The sequence below is a fragment of the Solanum stenotomum genome, chromosome 12 (assembly GCF_019186545.1).
Source record: "Solanum stenotomum isolate F172 chromosome 12, ASM1918654v1, whole genome shotgun sequence".
Classification (NCBI taxonomy): Eukaryota; Viridiplantae; Streptophyta; class Magnoliopsida; order Solanales; family Solanaceae; genus Solanum; species Solanum stenotomum.
In genome coordinates, this window is record NC_064293.1 from 16,672,758 (window position 1) to 16,696,621 (window position 23,864).

The following is a 23,864-nucleotide window of genomic DNA, read 5'->3' on the forward strand; positions in this document are numbered from 1 at the left end:
AGCAAACTTATGACAAATACCATACTTAGCAAGAAGATTCTTAACAAGATGGTTAATGAAATTCTTACCTCCATCACTTATAATTGCCCTTGGAGTGCCAAAGCGAGTGAAGATGTGCTTCTTTATGAACTTTTTCACCACCCTTGAATCATTGGAAGGAAGAGCGACCGCCTCAACCCATTTACTAACATAATCCACAGTCACAAGAATGTATTGGTTTCCACTAGATGGTGGAAATGGACACATGAAGTCAATATCCCACACTTCAAAGATTTCTACCTCTAAAATGTTACTTAGCGGCATCTCATGTCTTCTTGAAATAGTACCCAACCTTTGGCATTTATCACAACCTTTCACAAAAGCAATAGAATCTTTAAATAACGAGGGCAAAAAAAAAACCAGATTGTAGTACCTTATGAGCAGTGCGCTCTCCTCCATGGTGACCTCCATATGGGCTAGCATGACAACTTTCGAGCACTTTGTGAACCTCAGATTCCGGAATGCACCTTCTCACTACCCAGTCTACACCTTGCTTGAACAAGAATGGTTCATCCCAAATATAGAACTTGGCATCATGATTGAGCTTTTTCTTTTGTTGGGTGGTTGCACCCGGAGGATAATCACCACTTACTATCAAATTCACAATGTTTATATACCATGACACTTGAGAGATATCTAATGCAATCAATTGTTCATTCGGAAACTCTTCCCGGATTTTCTTACCTTCATTCACATGTGAAAAATCCTCCAACCTAGATAAATGATCTGCTATTTGATTCTCAGTACCTTTCTTATCTTTGATCTCAAGGTCAAATTCTTAGAGAAGCAATATCCATCGAATCAGTCTTGGTTTAGCATCCTTCTTGTTGAATATGTACCTAATAACTGCATTGTCAATAAAAAAAATCACTTTAGTACCTACTAAATACGATCTGAACTTGTCGAAGGCGAACATTAGAGCCAGCATCTCCTTCTCAGTCACTGTGTAATAAGCTTGTGTAGAGTCAAGGGTCTTGCTTGCATAATAGATCGAGTGGAACACTTTATTCTTTATTTGTCCCAACACTGCACCCATTGCTACGTCGTTTGCATCACACATGAGTTCAATTGGTAATCCCCAATCAGGAGTAATTAAGATGGGAGCCTCAATTAAGTTCCTCTTCAACATCTCAAAAGCTTTCAAACAAATCTCATCAAAGTTAAACTTCACCTCCATCTCCAAAAGACTGCACATAGGTTTGGCAATCTTGGAAAAATCCTTGATGAATCGCCTGTAAAACCCTGCATGACCAAGAAAACTACGCTCACCTTTTACATAAATGGGAGGGGGCAGTTTCTCAATAACTTCTACCTTAGCCTTGTCAACCTCCAAACCAGATTTAGACACCTTGTGTCCCAACACTATCCCCCCTCTTACCAAAAATGACACTTTTCCCAGTTTAAACTAAGTTAGTGTCTTCACATCTAGCAAGTACTTTATCAAGATTTCAGAGATATACCTCAAAAGACTTTCCAAAGACAAAAAAATCATCCATGAACACCTCAACAAAGTCTTCCACCATATCATGAAAAATGGCCATCATACACCTTTGAAAAGTCGTTGGTGCATTGCAAAGTCCGAATGGCATGTGCTTGAAAGCATATGTGCCAAAAGGATAAATAAACGTGGTCTTTTCCTGATCCTCGAGTGCAATCAAGATCTGATTGGAACCGGAAAATCCATCTAAGAAACAATAGTACTCCTGCCCTGCTAGTTGGTCAAGCATCTAATCAATGAAAGGAACGGGGTAGTGATCTTTCTGGGTAGCATCATTTAGTTTCCGGTAATCCATGCAAATCTCCACCCAGTCACTGTTCTAGTAGGAATCAACTCATTATTTTTGTTCCTTACCACTGTCATACCTCATTTCTTAGGAACATATTGTACCAGACTTATCCACTTACTATCAGAGATTGGGTACACAATTCCATCATCTAGCCACTTTATGACTTCATTTCTTACCACTTCTTTCATCACAAGATTTAATCGACGTTGATGTGCTTTGGGTTTGTGATCCTCTTCCATGTAAATTATGTGCATGTATAATGCCGGACTAATCCCATGGATATTAGCCATCTTCCATCCAATTGATTTCCTCCTCCGCATTAAGATCCTTAATATCGCATCAACTGGTAAGTCAGACAATTCTGCAGAAAGTATAATAGGCAAAGTTTCATTAGTACCCAAATAAGCATACCTTAGATGAGTCGGTAGAGGTTTTATTTCCAATGTAGGGGCTTCTTCTATTGATGGCTTTGGTGGGGGGCCCAACTCACGACTTGTGACTCCACTTGAGTCCTACGAGTGTCCTCTATTGCTAAATTTAAGCATGATTCAATCTATTGAGCTTCAGTGTCTCCTTCTATCTCATGACCCACTAACACTCTTTCTAAAGGATCTTCGGGCACAACTACTTGTGATTTTACTATGCGATCAACCACAGTAATTGCAAACAACTCTTCATAAATAAAAGGCAAATTTAAAGCACGATAAACATCAAATACATCAACCTTATCATGTGCCCTCATAGATAGTTGACCAGCTGCTACATCAATCAATGCCCTACCCGTTGCCAAGAAAGGTCGCCCCAAAATGAAGGGAACTTCATAATCGGGTTCAAAGTCTAAGACCACAAAATCTACCGGAAAAATCAATGAACCTACTTGCACTAACACATCTTCTACCACCCTTTTTTACTTAGCAATGTATCTATCAGTGAGTTGGAGAACAACAGTGGTTCATTTTGGACTACCCAACCCGAGCTTTTGATACAAAGATAAAGGCATCAAATTTATACTTACCCCTAAATCACACAACCCCCGGGCATGAACACTTTGCCTAATTGTAATCTGCACTGTAAAACTACTCGGATCTTTTAACTTTTTGGGCAGTCTGTTTTGGATCCTTGAGCTGCACTCCTCAGTAAGTGCTACAGTTTCATATTCCGTGAGCCTCCTCTTGCTAGTTACAATGTCCTTCACGGATTTAGCATACTTCGAAATACCCTACAAAATGTAAACCAAAGGTAGATTAATGTGAACTTGTTTAAGGAGAGAGAGAAACTTACCAAAGCATTCATCTTCATTCTGCTTTTTTAGCCTTTGTGGAAATGGCGGTGGTAATTTCTTTTGAGGAACGGGTACCTTAACATTAGAGTTTTTTACTACCTCTTCTACCTTATTGTCTTTGTTACTTACCTCAGTGTCTCTCTTCTTTGGAGCTAGTTCTTCTAATTGCAACCCACTTCTATTACTTACTGCATGTAATTGCTTTGGGTTGGGCTCAGTATCACCGAGCAGCCCACCTTGGGGACGCAAGTTTAAAGAATTAACCACTTGCGCAACTTGTTTCTCTAAACTCATTTGGGGCATCTGGATGTTTCTAATGTTCTCATTCTTCTTATCTATTCTAGCATTTAATTTGGTCCGTATTTTAGTCATGAGCTTTTGGAGTAGCTCCTCATTGGTCATCCCCACTTTTGGTGCACTAGGATTTGAGCCTTGGTTAGGATTGTAGTATTGTTGCCCAACCCCTTGAGAACGGTATTAGTTAACCCCTTGCGCCTGATTTTGTCTTTGGTTACCACCCCATGAGAAGTTAGAGTGGTTCTTCCAACTAGGGTTGTAAGTATTACCATAATTTTGTTGCACTCCACCCTTTTGCGCATTATACACATAGTTTACGGAGTTCGGGTTTGCCTCACATTGCTCGGTTTCATGAGTTCCACTACCACATACCTCACACCAATTGGTTTTCTGTTGTACAACGTTTATCGATGCCTGATTTAGAGCCATCTGTTTAAAATGTAGGGCCATGTTATGTTGCAGTGCATCTAATTTGGCATTTATGGCAGTAGTTTGGTCTACATCTAAGATCCCTGCAGTCTTTTGGGTTGTAGTTCTAGACATTTCCCCCCATACCCTTGGTTCCCTCAGAAAGTTTATCGAGTAAGGCGAAGAACTGTTCACTTGTTATGGATAGGGCCTGTCCACCTGCTGCACTATTAAGAAGAGAACGAGCATTATAGTCTAAACTCTTAAAGAAAGTGTGAGCAAGTACCTCATTGGTTTGCATGTGGTTTGGGAAAGCATTCAACATTTGTTTGAAACGCGCCTATGCTTGGTCCATGTTCTCCCCTTGCTTTTTAACAAAGTTTATTATCTCACCCCTCAGCTTCGCAGTTTTCTTGGATGGGAAAAATTGACTCAGGAACTTCTTTGCTAGATCATCCCAAGTAGTGATGGAGTTTGGTGGATCAGATTCTAACCAATGCCTTGCAGCTCCTAACAATGAGTATGGGAACAAAGTCAACCTTACATAGTATGCTGAGACTCCAATTGGGCTGTATGTATTGGTAATTTCTATGAAAGTCCTAAGATGGATTTGAGGATTCTCATGGGGAGACAAGTGAATTGCCTATTAGAATGGAGGATCTGTACCATGCTCTACTTTAGTTCAAATCTACCCCTCGGTGGAGGTTTCCTAATACTAGATGCCAAGTTGGCTGTGAGTGGGACTGCCACATCACGGACTGATATTGCAGGTATGACAGGTGGTACTTCTCGGTTATTCACGTTTTTCGGATTATTCAAGTTGTCTTGATTATCATCATCAATGTCTCTCGGAAGACCTAACCCCAATTCTCCTTGTCATCCCTGATTCATTTTTCTACGTTATCGTAAACCTCTTTCGGGTTCGTTATAAGGTTCGACAAGATCTCCTTTTCGAGCTAGACCTGAAAATCAAGTGACTATAGTAAACAAGATAAGATCAAGTAATTAATACCTGAATATTATAATTGTAGACTTAAGAAGATTGAATATAAATCAATTTCTAAGTCTCCGGCAGCGGCGCCAAAAACTTGTTGCTCCCCAAAATACACGCAAGTGTACGTGGTCGCGCAAGTAATATAGATTCTCTAAGAAACGAGTTATCGTTCCCAAGGAACTTATGATCAACTTATATTCACTTAATTCTGCAACTAAAAGTAAAAAGTAACCTTTTCAGGAGTTGATGATTTATTGTCTATCTACTAATAATTATGCACTAAATGAAAGTAACTAATTGTGAACGATTTTGATATAATGTTTCAAGCAAGTTAAAAGCAATTACAGGGCTGCAACATATAATGAATATCATGTATCATATTATTGGCTTAGAACTAGCTTCAGTTGTCAAGTTACCGGTTTATAGGGTTGATGATATGATCCAGGTTATACGCCTCTCGTCGCTTACCCCAGTTAGCAATCTAACTACATCTTTGAGCGGGGATAAATAGACTAACTGGCGAGCATTTAAAATTCATCATATTTCGTAACCAAGCAAGGTGTTCATCTGGGAATCACTCATGAACACTAATCACTTCAATTTAATGGGTGGACCGAGCTCTTTATATTCTCTGGTCTATCTAACCTTTCCTCTCTCGATTTTGAGATTAGACAATAGATTTATCTTATAGTGCGCAAGCATAAAATACTAAAACAAGAAAATAAAAGTAACTTTTATTGACAACCATAAAATTAATTCAACAACCTCAAATAATCAACAATCAATTCGTAGTTACAGCCCCAGAACTAGGGCGTTTAGCCACTCATGCTATTAGAAAACAAGAGTTAAAGGATTAAAACCTATTACATACTTGAATTCTTGCTCTTGCACACTAAATCAAAACGTCCACACACATTATGGAGCCCTAAGGATCTATTTATAATAGTAGGAAAAGTTAGGAACAAATCCTACTCAAATTAGGAATCCTATATAATGTTTAAAACTTGGAAAAGTCGGCATAAGGGTGAGGCGTCGCGCCTAGCATCGCACCTGAAAAGTGCTTCAGAACTTCAAGAGTTGGCGTGTCGTGCCTAGCATCACACCTGAAAAGCGCTTCAGAACTTTAAGAGTTGGCGTGTCGCGCCCCAAACATGCCCTAGTCCGACATTCTTTAGCGTAGCACACCTCTCAGTGCGCCCATCACTGCTAATTTTTTCCTTAGTCATTTTCTTGCTCATGTTTTCTCCTTCTTTCTTTGCTCCAACTCCAATTTCATCGAGAGTTCCTGAAACATCTAATCATGTGTGTGAGTGCACAATCATCAGAAGTTACACCAAAAATTAAGCTAATGACTAGAAATCATTCTTCAATCTAATAGATTCATGGGCAAATATTGACAACTTAGGAATATAAATATGCCTAAGATCATGGTGCATGCCCAACAAATTGAGGAGAAAAAACTCAAGAAAATGAATAGGGAGATGAAAAGAGCTAGAACTGGTGATGGAAATTTCTCTAATGATAAGTCTGACGGACAAGGTAGACCTCAGTTTAAGCAAATACATTTCGGTTAAGATTCTCCCTATACCCGTAGGTTTGACCAAGAGAAAGGTGGTGGGTAGACGGTACAGACGGTTGCTATGGTTGTGGAAAGAGTGATCATCAAGTGAAACATTGCCCTACGCTCACGGCAAATGGAAAAGAGGCCAAGCAAGCTTCTCTTAATGGTTCGGATCCCAATGCTCCAAAGTATGGTCACTTATATACACTCCGATCTAGAAAGGACCAAGAAGAATCTCCGGATGAAGGCACCGGTATGTTGATAGTTCCCTATAGATGTAAATGTTTCATTAAGATCCCTATGTTATTTGTTAGACTTGGATGTAGCCTTAGTAGGGGTTTTCTCCCATGAGAGAGATGGTATGCTTAGATAGCAAGATGGTTGAGAGTCCCGATATCCTCATCTCTTCTTTTATTCCAGCTCTAGCTTGACACAAAGAGTTTCTCTTGGTTGGTGTTATGTTATGCATGTTATTGAGAAATTCATGTTTAGTAAGAAAATGAGTTTTTATGATTTAATTTCCTCATGATGTTGTGCATTTAGTATGAGTTGTCTATATGCTTCATGAGATGAATTGTCAAATATGTTTTGGTATGCTTTTGAGAGTAAATGCATAATTTGTTTCATGTTATTGAGATTAGCATGCTTTGAGTTGGAGAAGGTAGTTCCTCCAATGAATTTGAGAAATGTTGAAGTTTTCATGCATAATGGGTTGTTAGATATAGTCCCTACTTCTTTGTGTTGCATTGAGTATGTTGAGATGGAGTTGATATTTCCTCCTTTTGAATTATGCATTATTTTGATGTTATATGCATGATAGGCTGCTAGTTTTGAGTCTTTAATTCCATAAGGTGTCTAGATCGTCATTCAAGGACGACTGTTCCCAAGGGGGAGATAATGTAACACCTTGGAAATTAGTAGGTTAAACTAGAGCCTAAACATGAGGATTAACGTCAAGGGTTAAGGGCAATGACCAAGGAAAATTGGGTGAGGGCCATGGCAAGGGGGCCAAGGCTACCAAATGAGCCTACCCACTGCCCACCATGGCCACGAGGGCCTTCACGACCCGTGGTTGGTGAGGCAGTGAGCTCCCAAAGCTACCCAAGGAAGGCTCCCTTTCACGAGCCACTTTACAGCTTATGGTGAAGACCACAGACTGTGGGAAGGCTCGTGGGATTGCATTCACCTCATGGGGGGCTTTCCAAGTTGAGATGGCTAAATGGTTAAGAGACCACGGGCCCAGTCGTGGTACCTAGGAAGGGGCTGTCTAATGAAGGTTATTTTAGGTAATTCCTAATTAGGTAGTTATCAAATAGGGTCGATTTATATTGTTTTAATACACCTATATAAGACCTTTTAAGTCATTAACCACCCCATTTACTTCATTATTCCCAAAAAAAAAAACCAAAATCAAGACCCAAAAGAGTTCATCTTCTCCAAAAGTTCTCTCTCTAGAATTCCAAAGAAGAAAAAGAACAAAAAAGGGTGAAGCTAGGGTTGAGAAATCAAGATTTTTTCTTCTCAAATTCGTGGGAAAACTTCATCAAGGTCCATAGATCCCCTTCAAAACCCCCAATTTCAAAACTAGAAAACTCAAAAGTTAGTGTTTGACTTCAATCTCATGGATTCCTTTCAAATTCATTTTTAATGATTTAACTATGTTTGTTTATGGATATATTGATGATTGTATATGATTTTAAGTTGAATTCCTCAAGAATCCACGAATTACCCTATTTTCCAAAATTGGATCTTAAAGTGTGGGTATTGATTGATACTAGTAGAATGTTATAGAATTAAAAATCTTATGAATTGATTACTTGAATCATGTTATTATCCATGCCTAAATTATCAATTCTAGGTGTGTTGATGGTATGTGATCTATGGTCCTTGAAGGGCAAATTATGAGAATTTTGTATGATCATGATAGTTATGTACATGCTTTATGAATACTTTGAGAATAATGTGATTATAACTATGATGTAATTGTGGTGTTGTTGAGGGCTATTCTCATTTATACACCTATGAATGATGATGACATGCTGTGAAAGGTTTTCTCATATAATAATATACCTTGAATTGGTAAGCTAACGACATCCTTTTCATGTATAATTAAAAGTTATCTTGATTTATATACCTTGAATCGGTAGGCCAATGACATCCCTTTCATGAATGACTAATGAAGTATTTTAAGGCTTGTCTTGAATCAGTAGACCAACGGTACCCCTTTCATGAGGATTCAATAACTATTCTAATGATGAACCTTGAATCGGTAGACCAATAGTACCTTTTTCATGAGGATTCAATAAGTTATTCTAATGATATACCTTGAAACGGTTGGCCAATAGTATCCCTTTCATGTGTAATGATGTTAATAGAGAATTAACTACTTCGTAGGAATTTAATGCTTAGCACCAAGTGGATATTGTGACGTGGAAACTCGCCCTATGTATGGTCAGGTTTGTAGTAACAACCTCTTTATCTCATAACTATGTGCCCTCATAGGTCTTTAGCTAGTGGATCCACCTAAAAGCTAATAAATATTAGTTCTACCTTAGGCAAGTAGGACAACTCCTTTTCGATGTGGGGTAGACACCAGATTCCATGTTAAGCTCACATGGTCTATGTCGGTTAAGGCTTATTCCCACTATGAACAAGAAAATAAATTATGAACTATGGCTTCTCAAGAATGCACTACTTAGTGTGGGTGGAGGTATGGAACTTCATCTATGCATTGCACAAGTAGGCTTTGAAAGTAGTTATGGTGTGTTCCTCTTATGTTATGAAGGTTTATGAAATGAAGTATGCCTAATGTGGATTGTTGTTATGAGTTGCTTTCCTTGATATGACATAGTAAATGTGAAGGTTTCCTTGTCTATGAGTATGAACTAAAGATGAGATACAAGAATGGTAAGTATGATCGTGGTCGCCTAAAAGTGGTACTTAGTATAGATGAGATTATGGGATCTTTATCTAAGCATTGCATGAGTATAACTTATGGTTACTTATGAGAGGGTTCTATTATGCTATGTTGATCTATATGTTGAATATTCTTGTGACTTATGCTTTTTATACTAAAGTGCATGATAATTCTCAAACTTGGTAAATGCATGCTTTCAACCAAAATGTCCTTTTTAGCATGTTTTCAAGGATTTTATGCATAACTATCATACTTGGTGCATTTTTGTACTAACCTATATTTTTTCCATTTTCCAATGTGTAAGATCAGATTCTTAAGGCGATCTTCTTTGAGTTCAAGATTGGATCGACTATTCTCCTAGCTTGTCGTGAGTCCTCAAGATTCGAGGATGTATGAGTCATTAGTAGTTTCTTTCTAGTACTTTCATTTTCGAATTTATGTTGAGATGGTTGTGACCCTATTTTTTATTCAAAGATTATATTAGATGGCTAATTGAGACAAGTTAGACTTCCGCTTGCTTTTATAAAAGACTTAGATTGTGTGGATAAAGTTTTAAAATTTCCGCATCATTTCTTTTATCTTATGTGATGATATGCTAAGGGCTTGTATGAGACCCCTTCGGGGTCAAGTACACCATGTTACATCTAGGGTGTACCCCTGGGTCGTGACATGAATGTTGAGCTTGTTATTGAGGATATGTAATTGTTAAAGTGTTGTTATTAAGTTGTGTGCTATGTAAATTGTCAACTGTTAGGTTGAGCTGGTTTTATGCAAGTTGTAGTTGTGGAGGTTGTGATTGATGAATATTGAGCTTGTTGTTGAGGATATGTAATTGTTAGTGTGTTGTTGTTGAGTTGTATGCTATATAATGAATTGTTAGGTTGGGCTGGTTTTATACAGTTTGTAGTTCTGGAGGTTGTGATTGATGAATATTGAGCTAATTATTGAGGATATGTAATTGTTAGAGTGTTGTTATTGAGATGTATGATATGTAAATTGTGAACATTTAGGTTGGGATGGTTTTCTGCAGGTTGTAGTTGTGGAGGTTCAATTGGGGTGTAAGGAGTACCCGTATTCTATTCCCTTAGCTTGTGTTTAGAAGTTTACTTGTTGAGTACTGTGTAGTTTGGTACTCACCTCTTGCTTCTACATTTTTTTATAGGTTACTAGCCCAAATCTTTGTGATACTATTTCTCTTCTCTTATCTTCTTGTCCGAGGCTTCTTGTGGAGGTTTGTGAGGGAGTTGTTTATCATCTCAGCGGGCCTTCTTTCTCCTAATTTATGATCTTGTTCTATTCTAGAAACAATGTCATTTGAGACTTGTATTTTTCTTTTGATTCAATTGTAATACTTTAGAGGCTTGTATACGTGACAACTAGATATTGGGGATTTTATTAAGTTTACTTAGTTATCCGCACTTATGAGATTTTGACATTTTAATGTCTTACTTCCGCATAATTTGTGATATTTGGGCTTTAGGCTGACTTGTCTTTGTGGGATAAGACGAGTGTCATCACATCCATTTTTTGGATCGTGACAAAATGGTATTAGAACCCCAAGTTCATAGGTCTCACGTGTGTACAAACTGAGTCTAGTAGAGTTTCAAGTATTGGCGTGGAGACGTTTGTTGCTTATCTTCGAGAGGCTATGATGGCTTTTAGAAAGAAATCTTCACTTCTTGAATCTCTATCGTGTGTCCTTGGTCCGATCTAATTTCCTATTGCTTCATTCCACTCTCTGACTTATTGTGTTGAATCGTGCGTGATTCTTTCATACAAGTAGTTAGTGTCGTGCATGACTTGGAGGTTAAGTTTAATTTGAAAGTGAATAGACTTATGGAAAGGATATTTGGGCAGATTCGAAATATTTAGCGATTCAGAGGGGTTAAATAAGGTGATGGCTCGGTGATGCATTTTGAGGGTATTTGAATGAGAGGTTGAACAATCATCGGAGGGACTTCATAAACATATTAAATTTTTTGTATTAGTTACCCAGGAACGGGAACATTAATTGTGTGGTATATATGATATCTGGAGTGGTTCGACAATTGGAAACAGAATAGTTAAAGAAATGACTAGGTAATGTATAGTGTGACTTTGGAAACTAATGTTAGTAAAGTTGTCATAATATGTATGGATTGCTTAGGGAATGATGTTGCACCAATTGAGGTCAGAAACTCTACCAAGACTTCATAGATTGAGTGTATATCAAGGAGGGTCATTCTACGACTACTACAATAGTATAAATGTTTACTTGGTTAGAGTTATAGAGTGTGTTACTTCTGCAATCGACCCGATCTTTGAAAGAGTGCATATCATTTTGGGTTAAAGACCGAACATACTTAATAATATTTTGGAACTACTCAATGGGTAGAAATGTATGAGTTATTTGGGTACGATCTTTTCAGTAGGTATGTGATATTCTAGTGGTAGATCTTGAAAATTTTCACGATGTGGTACTAGTGGTGTGTGAAAATAGATACGTCAATTGTCAAGTGAGAATACTAACTACTTAAGGAATTATCAGTTGTATCATACGCTCATATAATTAGATTTGATGTTGCATTCACGTTTGAGAAACCAACTAGTTTGTTACTACATACGGTTGAGTTAAGCATTATTAATAAGGAAGCTTTTAGTGGTGGATCTTTGGTACGATATTAATATGTTTAGGTTAAGTGTATCTTGAGGATTTTAAATAAGTGGTGATTTCATCGTAAGTTCCATGGAAGTGGATCGATATTAGGATGACAAACTTATGGGTAAAGGAAGTCCCAACAAGTTTACTTGCGTGAAGGTAATTGAAAATTTTAGTAAGAAAGTATGTATAAAATTGAGTTAGTCCTTTGAATTCGATTGGTATAGTTGGGTTTGAGATGTCATGTCGATGACAAGGTTGACTTTGTGGTGATGGCAAGTGCTAACCCAGCATAAATGTAATAAGAGTTTGTGATGGATTGTGATTGGGATGCAACTATATAATGATGATTGTTTATTAAACGAATTTTTATATTATAATGACGTCTTGTGAGTATCTAAGATTGTGATTTGCTACTATTTGGTGAGTAGTGTGGTTGCATGGAAAGTTGTAGAAGGTGTTGGGACACTGCTCGAAAAGAATTGATACGAACTAGAGTCACAAATTGGGTTCAGGGACACGTGGTTTCATCTGTTTTGCTCTGATCATGGTAATAGTGTCATGGGTTAATCAGATTGGTTAAAATGATTGGATAAGATTTGAGAAAGAAGTCTATAGGCGTTCGATTTAAGTGTGGTATTAAGTGTTTTTTTTTTTGTTTTTGAGTTTGATAATTGATACAGTTGGAATCAAAATTAAAGTTTTTCATTGCAAGTCTACGTTCGTGGTAGTATGTTTTGTCAAAGTATGAATTGGTAAGGTAATAATTGATCAATCGCATCGGGCATTGAGCATTTGGAAGAACATGTGCAGGGTTTGGGTCGCAGAGTTCGTTACTTTGATTGTTAAAGGACGTAAGAAAGTACTTCTCATAAAGTTTTGGTTTAAAGTATAAGATAAAATATCATGGGTTGTTGGTCAAAGGATAAGATTGGTAAGCAAGTCAGTGAAAGGAAAAAGAGTCTGGTGTATTGAAGATTTCAAGGTATTTAAAATTTGCGTCATGGGAAGAATTTAAGAGATGTGAAGAAATAAGAACTCTCATATAGACTATTGGTTCGAAGTTGAAGGATGTATGAATTTTCATATATACGTTCTAATATGACTATGGATATGAATTGGTTCGATATAGACTTACTAGGGTTTTATCATCGACTTTTATAAATATTGAGTTTTGGTTTTTGTTACAAGCAATGATGTGTGGAAGATTCTATGCAGTTATGTTGAGTTAGATTGATCAAAATATGATAGGTAATTTATGCATGTTAAACGGTGTGGACCTACAGTTCTACATGGTTAATGAGGATTTTGAGGGGGGCTGAAACTACTTTGTTGGTGAGACGATATAGACTGTTATGATTTATTACATAGGCATTTGATGGTGAGTAGAGGTTATGAGCTTATAGTATACAATATTATTGGAGTGACCAAGGATTTCTTTGAGTTTTGGCATGAGGTACATGATGGTAAGAATGGTAGTTGAAAAATGGTATGTGAAAGTTGAAGTTGACATTGGGTGTGATTCAATTATTATACCTCGATGGGAAAGTATTTTTAGAGTTGAAACTAGTGATATCAGTCTTGGGTGTGACTCATATCTATCATGTAATGCTTAAATGGAAAGAGAGGGAGTCATATTTTTTTGAATTTTTAGAGACTACAATGTGTTTGCTAAGAAGACTTTTAATACTAGTGACAGTTTGAGAGTAAGGTGAATGACTGGTGTAGTTATGATGCTTGTTAATATTAAGAGTGTTAACTTCAATGGAGTACTATGAAAAGTATGTGTGGTTGAATATCGGGACCATTAGGTCTAGTTCTGTCATTCTCAAGAGCTCTTTACAATCACAGTTACTGATGTAGAGCTCCGACAATGTTGCTAGAGGTTTTGTATGCTTGGGTGTGTTGCTCGCTAGGTAACTACTCAATCGTTTCCTTCTTTGGATAAGATGAGTTCGATTCTCCTGGGTGAGAACGTGATGTCTAAAAATCATATTTTTATAACTTAAACTCGTGAAAATATTATATTGTGAGAATAAAATCTTGTTAAGATCTATCATGATTTGTGCATTATGAGTGTGTGGTGGTTAGTTCATATTCACTTTTGATTGTAGCCGATATTGATTCAGAATTTTATAATGGTTACGTGAGAAAAGATTCGTCCTGATAATTATGTTATGATCTAGAGGGTTTTGGTTCAGATTGGGTGAATGAGTTAGTTTATTGCTTGGAACTCACTCCTAATTTATAGATCTTCGAAAATTTGATTCGAAAGTTCAGTTCCTAGTAGTTGATCTTCATGGAATGGTCTTAAGGAGGAGCTCGCTTGAAGAGATGAACACCAACTAGTAGGTCATAACTCAATCTTTTGGTAACGTCGGTTATTCCTTCTTCTTTCTTCTTCTTTATGTTCGAGGATGAACATTATTTTTAGTGGTGGATAATGTAATAACCCGAAAGGTCATTTTTGAAAATTTTAATAAAATTATTGTTTCATCCCTCTCGATAGTTTCCCCTAGTCATTTTTCTATTAGTCAGTGAAGTTGGTTTGAGAATTTAAACTATTTGATAACTACAGTTATTTAATTAATAAGTATTTATTTAATTTTTAATTTAATTAGTTGATAATAACGGGTCAAGCCTGAAATTTATTTAGGACCCTATACCATTTAACTCATATGTATATTAAAATAAGTTAATAGGGTTTTTTTTTTTTTTAAAAAAGGTTCAGAACGTACCTGCGGACGCGACATAAACACAGAAAGGACGAACTGTTCCTCTCATGTAAGGCAATTTCAAGTTAAACTTACAAATTTGCATATAGTTGCATTAATTGCTCTTTCACATGCCTGCATTAATTGCGCGCATATATAGAATAATGTTTTAGAATGGCGGAATAGCCTGCGAGGCCTTTGTACTTGGCTTTGTTTGTCACATGGATCCTTCTACTCACTATTTTGCCAAGTGAATCCTTGAATCCACTGAAATAGAGCATTTTAAACCCCTCTGACCATTGACCTAGTCTACATGACAACTTAATATTTGAGCTGGAATAAACAAGTGATTTCACGCGTTAAAGGAGTGTAGATATAAAATTTTGGACTAAAAATAATTAAAAGAAAAAGAAAAAATGAATAAAAAAACAAAATAAATAAATAAATGTAAAATATGTCACCCTCTTTGTTTTTTTCCCCAATTTCCTTTCTCTTACTACCACCCGTTCTTCCCCCACTCATTCTTCCCCAACCCAATTCCCATTTTTCTCTCTTTCAGAAATCGTAATTGTTTTAGTATTTGTGAGATAAAATTATGTGGAGAGAAGCTACTGAGAAAACAGGGGAGGGGTAATTTACAGGTGATGAAGTGACAAAGATTCAGTGATTTTGGAGAGTGAAGAGTGATTGTTGTATGTCTTTGTAAAATTAGGTGAAATGTATTGTGTAAAATTGTAGGAAGATGTTAGAGCACATTAAGATATTTTAATGTGGTTCGTGTCACGACCCGATTTCTCAAGTCATGATGGCACCTACTATAACCCACCAGCAGGTAAGCCAACCCGTAACCCGGAACAACAAGTAATGGGTCTGAGGGTAGAAACTAAACAAGAGTAGACAAATAACAATATAAACAGGCGGAAGCAACCCAAAAACATAAATACAAATAAAGATCCCTCCCAGAACCTAGAAGTCACTAGTACAGAGCTACTAACAAAATGAGTACAAGTCTCAAAAGTAGACAACAGAGACTGGACTATCTCGAAAGGTAAAAGACAAGTCTATATATACAGATGGAGACTGAAATAGTACAAAACGTCGTGTGCTCACTCCCGCCTCCGGATCAGTCTGCTCCAAGCTCGATCAACGCTGGCTACTAGTGCCCGGACCTGCATCACGAAATAGATGCAGAGCGTAGCATGAGTACCAAAACAACCGGTACCCAGTAGGCATCATAAGCCGACTGAACTTGAAAAGTAAAGGCAATATGAAAAGAAGGAACAACACAAACCGAAGTCAAGAACTAAAATCTAACTAACAAGGGAATGCACACGAGTGTACAAAGAACTAACTAAAGTAATCTATAAGCTAACTACACCTAATTGGGCCCCCATAAGCCCAGAAGGTACACTCGTGTGCAAGTTAAATAAAAACCCGAACGAACCCACATAAGCCCGGCGAGTACACAGAATAACTAAAACTAAAGAGAATTGTATATGAGAACCCAAGAACGAAGAACACGAATCATAACCTCAACCCTAATTAGTAAAATCTGACAGTACGGAGGCCGGACCTCGAACCGAATGCTCACAAGAAATACCTAAGTAACCAATCACAAGTAACAAGTATAAGAGGCCGGAACTCTAACCAGATGCTCTATATAAGTATTTGAGCAATAGAGGCCGGAACTCTAACCGGATGCTCTATATAAGTATTTGGGCAATAGAGGCCAAAACTCTAACCGGATTCTCTATATAAGTATTTGGGCAATAGAGACCGGACCTTAAATCAGATGCTCTATAAAGGTGCCAATGAAGCTGCTGAAAGAGTCTTAATCGATCCACACTCATAAATGTCCATGGAACGCCGTTCATACTTAGCCAATTAATGTAAGTCCTTGGAACCAAATCGAAAATCAAATTCAAATCGCGAAGTAGAATTAGTGTCGCCGATGTAACTCGTGAAGCCGTAACATCAGGGAAAATAAGGATAACTATAGTCGGAGAAAGAGTATCGCCTAACTAAGGCCCAAACTATCAGACTCAAGTCTGCTACACCAGTCTATAGGGATCTAAGCCGGCCGAGCGACGTCGGGGCAAAACTAAGGCCTATCGAATCTGAATCATGTATTTCTAAGGCAAACCCTAGTCAAACCTAAACTAAGGCCCAACATGCTTCAAATAAACTATAATTAAGCATGCAAGCACTCCACATAGCGAGGAGGGTCCGTTAGTAACACAAAGCAAGCTCACAGTTACCCGATAATTCCCGAAATAGGTCGAAAACATGATTTCTTAACACCTATGCAAGATTCAATAACTACCCAACCCAAATCCCAACTAATCAACATGCATTCACATTCTCGAGCTCAATCTAAGAGAGGAAAACCTTAGCCTACCTGTAGGCCGATCACACGCGCTCCAAAATCACTCATTCGGAGCTTTCCCTTTCCGAACGGTCTCGAAATGCTGCCCCGCTATCAAAAATAGAGTCACAACGTTAATATGGTCGTTTATACACCAAAATCACAACAAACGGAGACAGGTTGAAGTCAAAATGGGAATCGTGGGACCCGCGCAGGAAATTCTGAAATTAATCCCAAAAGTGGGTCCTAACCAGTTCCCCCAGCTCATGTCTCAAAATGGGACACAATTTGAGGCTCGGGAACAACACAATATTAACATGCAACTAAAACCCAAATTTTCTCAAAAATTAGAAATGGGACAGCAGCTAATTCAGCGTATTTACCAAAAAGGGGCGATCTACAGTAAAATCTGACAACACCACAATGTTTTTCTCGAAAAACCACTCAAGATAGCCTCAAAAATCACTGAAATCAGACCTAGAATGACTGAAATATCAAGTCTCGAAAATTTCCAAAATCAAGCTCACAAAAAGAGGTCTGGCAGCAGGTATTTTTCGAAAATTACCTCAAACGGGGACTCCAAATCACTATCCGAGCTCACCAACACGTTGTCCTCGAAAAATCTCACAACTTAGCCTTTTGAATCACCCAAATCGGTTGAGAGATGAGAGAGAGATGAGGGTTTGAAGTTTTGGAATTTTTGTTGGTTTTTCTGCATTTATTGCAGAAAATCTGCAATTTCCCAAAACTTAGAACTCCGACGGGGTGCTCCGAACTCGTTTGGAACCCCGTGCACGCAAACGAGATATGCAACCATACCACGCTGACGGAATTCTCATCCGAGCGCGTTTACTCAGAATGTTGACCAAAGTCAAACTTAGGCTTAAACTTAAAGTTAAAACGCCTAATCGCACCGACTCACACTGAAAACCTTGGGAGTCATGACGACCATGCTACTAGCCTAAAATGACCCTTCCGGAGCTGATGAAATCGTTAGAATTGGATTTCGATGTCATCTTCTTGAACTTTTGATCGAAAATGATCGTTCAAGGTTCATAAGCTCCAAAACACAAAAACTCGCACCAAGACAAAACGAACGACCAGGTGACCGAACTGTCAGTCCCAGCAAGTCATAAATGACTTGGGGTCGCTATAGGAACGCTCTAAACGACACACAAAAGGCAAGACACAGAAATGACCATGAGGGTCATTACAGTTCGTCAGTGTTAGAAAATATTCAGATACTTTAGTGTGTTTCATCAGTAATAATGGAGGAAACGGATTCATGGTGGTTCAAGTGGTGGACAGAGACGTTGGTCAAAAAAATATGACAGAAAGTTGAACAGTGAAAATTTTGGAGAAGAACGACGGATTATAGTTATTTAAGGCAATGTTTCAAGTAAGAATGTAAGATTGCAATGGTGTGTTTTGGTGTAAAAACGGAGGGAGGTAGTCAAGGATAGAGATGGTGAGGGAGAAAAATAGTGAAAAAGAAAAATAAAAAGAAATTGAAAAATTTAAATAAATTCAAAATAAATGACGTGTCATTAAAAATCTGACATGGATGATGAAGTGTTATTTTTATTGTGTGTTTGAAGTGCACGCGAAGTCAAAATGGTTTAAAATGTTGTGTTTCAGTGGTTCAAGAGTTCATCTGGCAAAATCGTGAGTAGAAGGGCCTATGTGACAAATGGAGCCAAGTACAGGGGTTTTCCAGGTCATTCCGCCTTTTAAAATTAGATTGATTTTAGGGTTATCCTTTTTAGCGTACTGTTTGTTCTTTTTCTTTTCTAACCATGCCTTTTAATCACCATATTAATCATATAATTATCCTAGCTTGTTACATTACTATATGTAATTAAATATAAGGATATTAAATTATATGAATATCATTAGAGCTATGATATTGGAGAAATTGGGACTTAATCCTAAGTTTGAAACTTAGGAACTTGATTATAGAGTTGGGTGAGTTTTTGGGTCTAGGCTAAACCTATAGTAATATGAGTGTTGTTAGTTTTGAAATCTTATCGTGATTATGTAATTGAATAGATTGCATTGATTTGGAAGCTCAACGAAAAGGGAAGGCTCAAGTTCCGAAGTGAATTCTTGATTGATTGAGGCAAGTGGATTTCTAAACCTTTGTTAAGTATATAGAATTGTGTATTTCCTTGTGGTATGTGTTGGGGAGTAATGGGACTTGGTGATGAGTTGACTTATCCGTATTGAATAATTCTAATGATGAAGAAGGGGTAATAAAAGGCAATGTGATTAATTATTGGTGTGTGATGTGTTGAGAATGGTTTGAAAGGCTTATTAACTCATTGTTGATGTTGTATCACGATTTTGTTGTTGTGAATTGTGCATTATTGTGAAAATGGTCATCCCGTCATTATTTGTGTGAACATGTCATTTGCATTGGTTTTGAGACATGGTTGTGATATGTCTCATGTGAATTGAGGAAGAATATGAAATTAAAGAGGATGTACCATTTCGAGGGAGGTGTCGTGCGCTGCGATGGATACTATTATCGAGGGATGTGACGTACGTCACGACGAATACTATTATCGAGGGACGTGTCGCTCGCCGCAATAAATTTTATTATTGAGGGTCCTATCGCACGTCGCGACGGATGCATGGATAGATATGTCCCCCATGGGTCCTAGACTGAGAGACAGCGGGTGTGTATCACTAGGTTAGACATGCATCAATGTACTTGACATTGCGTTCCATTGTATTGCACATCTTTATCATTAGTGAACTTGATATTGTGTTTTGCTGATCTTGTGAGTGCCTTTCTGTGGAACTTGTAATTGATGAATATTGAGCTTGTTGTTGAGGATATGTAATTGTTAGAGTATTGTTGTTGAACTGTGTGTTATGTAAATTATGAACTGTTAGGTTGGATTGGTTTTATACAGGTTGTAGTTGTGGAGGTTGTGATTGATGAATATTGAGCTTTTTGTTGAGGATATGTAATTTTTAGAGTGTTGTTGTTGAGATGTATGCTATGTAAATTGTGAACTTCTAGGTTGTGTTGGTTTTATGCAGGTTGTAGTTGTGGAGATTGTGATTGATGAATATTGAGATTGTTGTTGTGGATATGTAATAGTTAGAGTGTTGTTGTTGAGTTGTATGCTATGTAAATTGTGAACTGTTAGGTTAAGCTTGTTTTATGCAGGTTGTAGTTGTGAAAGTAGTACCCGTATTATATTCCCTTAGCTTGTGTTTAGGAGTTTACTTGTTGAGTACCGTGTGGTTTGGTACTCACCCCTTGCTTCTACATTTTTTTTGTAGGTTACTAGTCCGGATCTTTGTGATACTCTTTTTCTTCTCTTCTTGTCCGAGGCTTCTTGTGGAGGTTTGTGAGGTAGTTGTTTGTCATCTCAACGGACCTTCTTTCTCCTTATTTATGATCTTGTTCTATTCTAGAAACAATGTCATTTGAGACTTGTATTTTTCTTTTGATTCAATTGTAATACTTTAGAGGCTTGTGCACGTGACAACCAAGTTTTGAGGATTTTATTAAGTTGACTTAGTTATCCGCACTTATGAAATTTTGAGATTTTAATATGTCTTACTTCCGCATAGTTTATGATATTTGAGTTTTAGGTTGACTTGTCTTGGTGGGATAAGACGAATGTCATCGCATCCATTTTTGGATCGTGACAAAATGATAAACTAGCCTATAGTATTTTGACAAAATATATCTTAACAAACTAATAATAAATAGAAAAACTAGCTAAGTAAACTATTAACTAGGATTTATTCAAAAATTAAAATAGTAAAATAAAGTTGCTATAATTCAAAAACATAATTCTAACAATCTTCTTTGCTTGAGAAATTGCAAATTCTAACATTCGTTTGGAATGGACCTCGTGAACAAATTTGTCAATTCATCTTTGGTCTTGTAGTTAGTTTGTTTTACGTCTTCAATTTTTAAATTTTGATTATCAACAATTTTTTGCTTGTGTTCATCTTATGTTGGATTAAATGAGAAGTATGTACCTCTTATTTTAATTTGTTACATCTCCTGCTTAGTGGTATCAAAGATTCGACAATAATTTTCTCCAAATAATAATTTAAACTCTTTTATTATTAATTGACCAACACTCAACAACTTTTTGAATAATTTTGATAGTTTGTGTAACAATTGGCTATATTGAAAAAGTTTTCAAAACTATAATCACAAAGAAATTTTCTAAGATTTAAATACTTGTGTTGTTATGTAACGTATAATTACTTATATATGATCATTTGTGTCTTACAAAATATTACAAAAAAATATTATATTGCCAGTTGAAAAAGAAAATTAGTTATTAAATTATATTCAATTATTACATATTTTTAGAATGTATGAGAAAATAAATATATGAAAAATATTAAATAAATATAAGATTATTTTCTAGACTTTGGCTTGAGGCCACCAATTCTATTGATTCTTTTTAAGTTAACACATTTAGAATCTTATGATTCACTGATTGAATTTATGTTTCTTGATCGTTATATGTAAATGTTAATCTTAAAATAAACCATTTAACTTTTATAAAAATAAATTGCTGTCCAATAGTGATTAATCATATATTTAAAATTTTACAGTTCACTAGAAAATCTAACAAATATGAATTTCTTTTTAGTCAGAGTCAACAATGACATAGGGACAAAGAAGGCATACAAATCCTTTTATATAGTACATGCCATTTTCATTATCCAAATGGTTAGAAATGGAAAGCAATAATATAAACTCAATTCTTTAATTTTGGGAATGAATGTATATGCAATGAATAAACTAATCTTAAATTGATTGTAATATGCAGTGGCGGACCCAAGATTTTCGTTCAGGGGGTTCGAAAAATAAAAGTATAAACATGTAAATAAGCCTTTAGAAATGGGATCCTTGAATTCTTTTGGGTTTAAAAGCACACTTTTAGCACGTTTTTTAAATTTTTTTTAAAAAAAAACTTGAAAAACAGAACTGAAAATAAAAAAAAAAAAAAAAAATTGGAACTAAAAAAGAAAAAAAAATAAAACGATGTCACAGGGAATCGAACAGGGGACGTGATGGTTAATTTCCAGCGAACTTGCCACTGAGCCATCAATTTCTCTTTGTCATTAAGGGGGTTCAAAATATATATATCTACAAAAATACATAAAATTTACCTTATATATACAGTGTAATTTTTTGCCGAGGGGGTTCGGGTGAACCCCTGGAACCAACGTGGGTCCGCCCCTGGTAATATGGTATATCCAAAAATTATGCTATATATTAATTTTATAACATATTTAATTAACTATGTAAAAAATGGTATAAATGAATTCTCACATGCATAATAAGGAAAAGGGATCCAAAATCATGATAATTCACTCAGTACTTCATTTTTAAAAAATGGAGCATTACATGCAAAAATGACTTGACAAACTTTGTAGCCTAGAGTAAGAGAAGGATTTAAAGTTATAGTTAACGTCAAATATATATTTAAATTATCTTATTTTTTTAGAGTTATATATCTAAATTATTGAAAGTATAAGTTTTCTACTTAGAATTGTCATTCAATGGCTAGTGAAACACACCTTGAATAATTTTTGATGGTGCATACTACAATCTCTCTTTTATTTAAAAAATCTACCACTTTGAAAAAATAATTTCACCCTGACAAAGTTAAATAAACTAACATTAGGTTAAAAGTGAAAATTATAATTGTATCGCGACACCCAACATCTTCTTCTCCACTTTCTTAGACATAATCTCGATCGTGTTAGTTGTGACTTCAATATCCCTAGCTTAGAAGGGGAAAATTTATCTTAAAGAAATTAATTGGAAAAAAAGATATAAAATAAATAAATTAGTTGTGTTAGTTAATTGAGTGGTCATATATGTCAGGTGGACGAAGATTTTAAGCTTGTAGACAAACATTTGGTCCAATTTGCGTATAGGTGTGTTTCACTAACTATTGCGTAATAGTTCAGATATGAAACTCACACTTCTAACCGTTCAAGAATGAAACTCAAAAAATTCGAATAATTTAGGTGTGTTTTTTATCCTCAACCCTTAAACTTATTTAATAAAAAGAATATTTATTTTAATTAAAAACTTATTCTCTAGTTTCTTGAGATAATTTATTCTTTACTTCCACAATAGAATTTTATAATATGTATACCGAGTATTGGATAACAAAGTCCATATCTTTTAGTTAATACTCTTTCATCATAGTTTTTCACTCGCTGTACCAAAATGAAATAAATGTTTAATAAATAGTTATTATTTTATTTTTTTAAATAATTTATAGACTTTTAAGATCATAATCTAAATATATCTTTTGATAAATTGCAAATTTTATGACAAATGCTAGATAAATGATAATGGTCTAAACTCTAAAGTTTTATAAGTTTGATTAGATGACAATTAAATATTATGTCTTCTACAAGATTGAGAAATACATAGATAACATTATGATAATTTAGCATTGACCAAAAGAATAATTTATCAAGATTTATATTTTTATAACTTTTAAAATAGAGGCAAAATTTAAATAAAACTTAAGAAAATATTGTGTAAAACTAACCTTTTTTCTTTATTAACTATTGTAGTTACATATTTGATTATTTCATATAAGACAAATTTAGGGGCCTTGTCACGACCCAATCCACTAAGACGTGCGGGCACCTATTCTAACACCTAGATAGGAGAACCCTCGATATTTCAATAGTTAAATCATGCGGAAAATTAAGAAAACTGTCGAATAAAGGAAATTCATATAATATTTTTATAAAAACAAGAGTTTAAAACGAATCAAAGTTAAGACTTGTAAAGTAACTAACACCCCAAGGATCTATTCTAAACAGGTACAAGAGCTACTAAGAGTTT

At 36.0% G+C, this 23,864-nt stretch overlaps 1 long non-coding RNA gene across 1 annotated transcript; it reads right to left on the reverse strand.

The window, feature by feature from the left end:
* Nucleotides 1-15,685: 15,685 nt before the first annotated feature.
* LOC125846913 (uncharacterized) lies at nt 15,686-17,687 on the reverse strand. The gene is made up of 3 exons (XR_007444422.1): nt 17,568-17,687; nt 17,036-17,113; nt 15,686-15,806 (listed from the first exon to the last, which is right to left on the reverse strand). It is a non-coding gene; the product is annotated as an uncharacterized LOC125846913 (long non-coding RNA).
* Nucleotides 17,688-23,864: the final 6,177 nt, after the last annotated feature.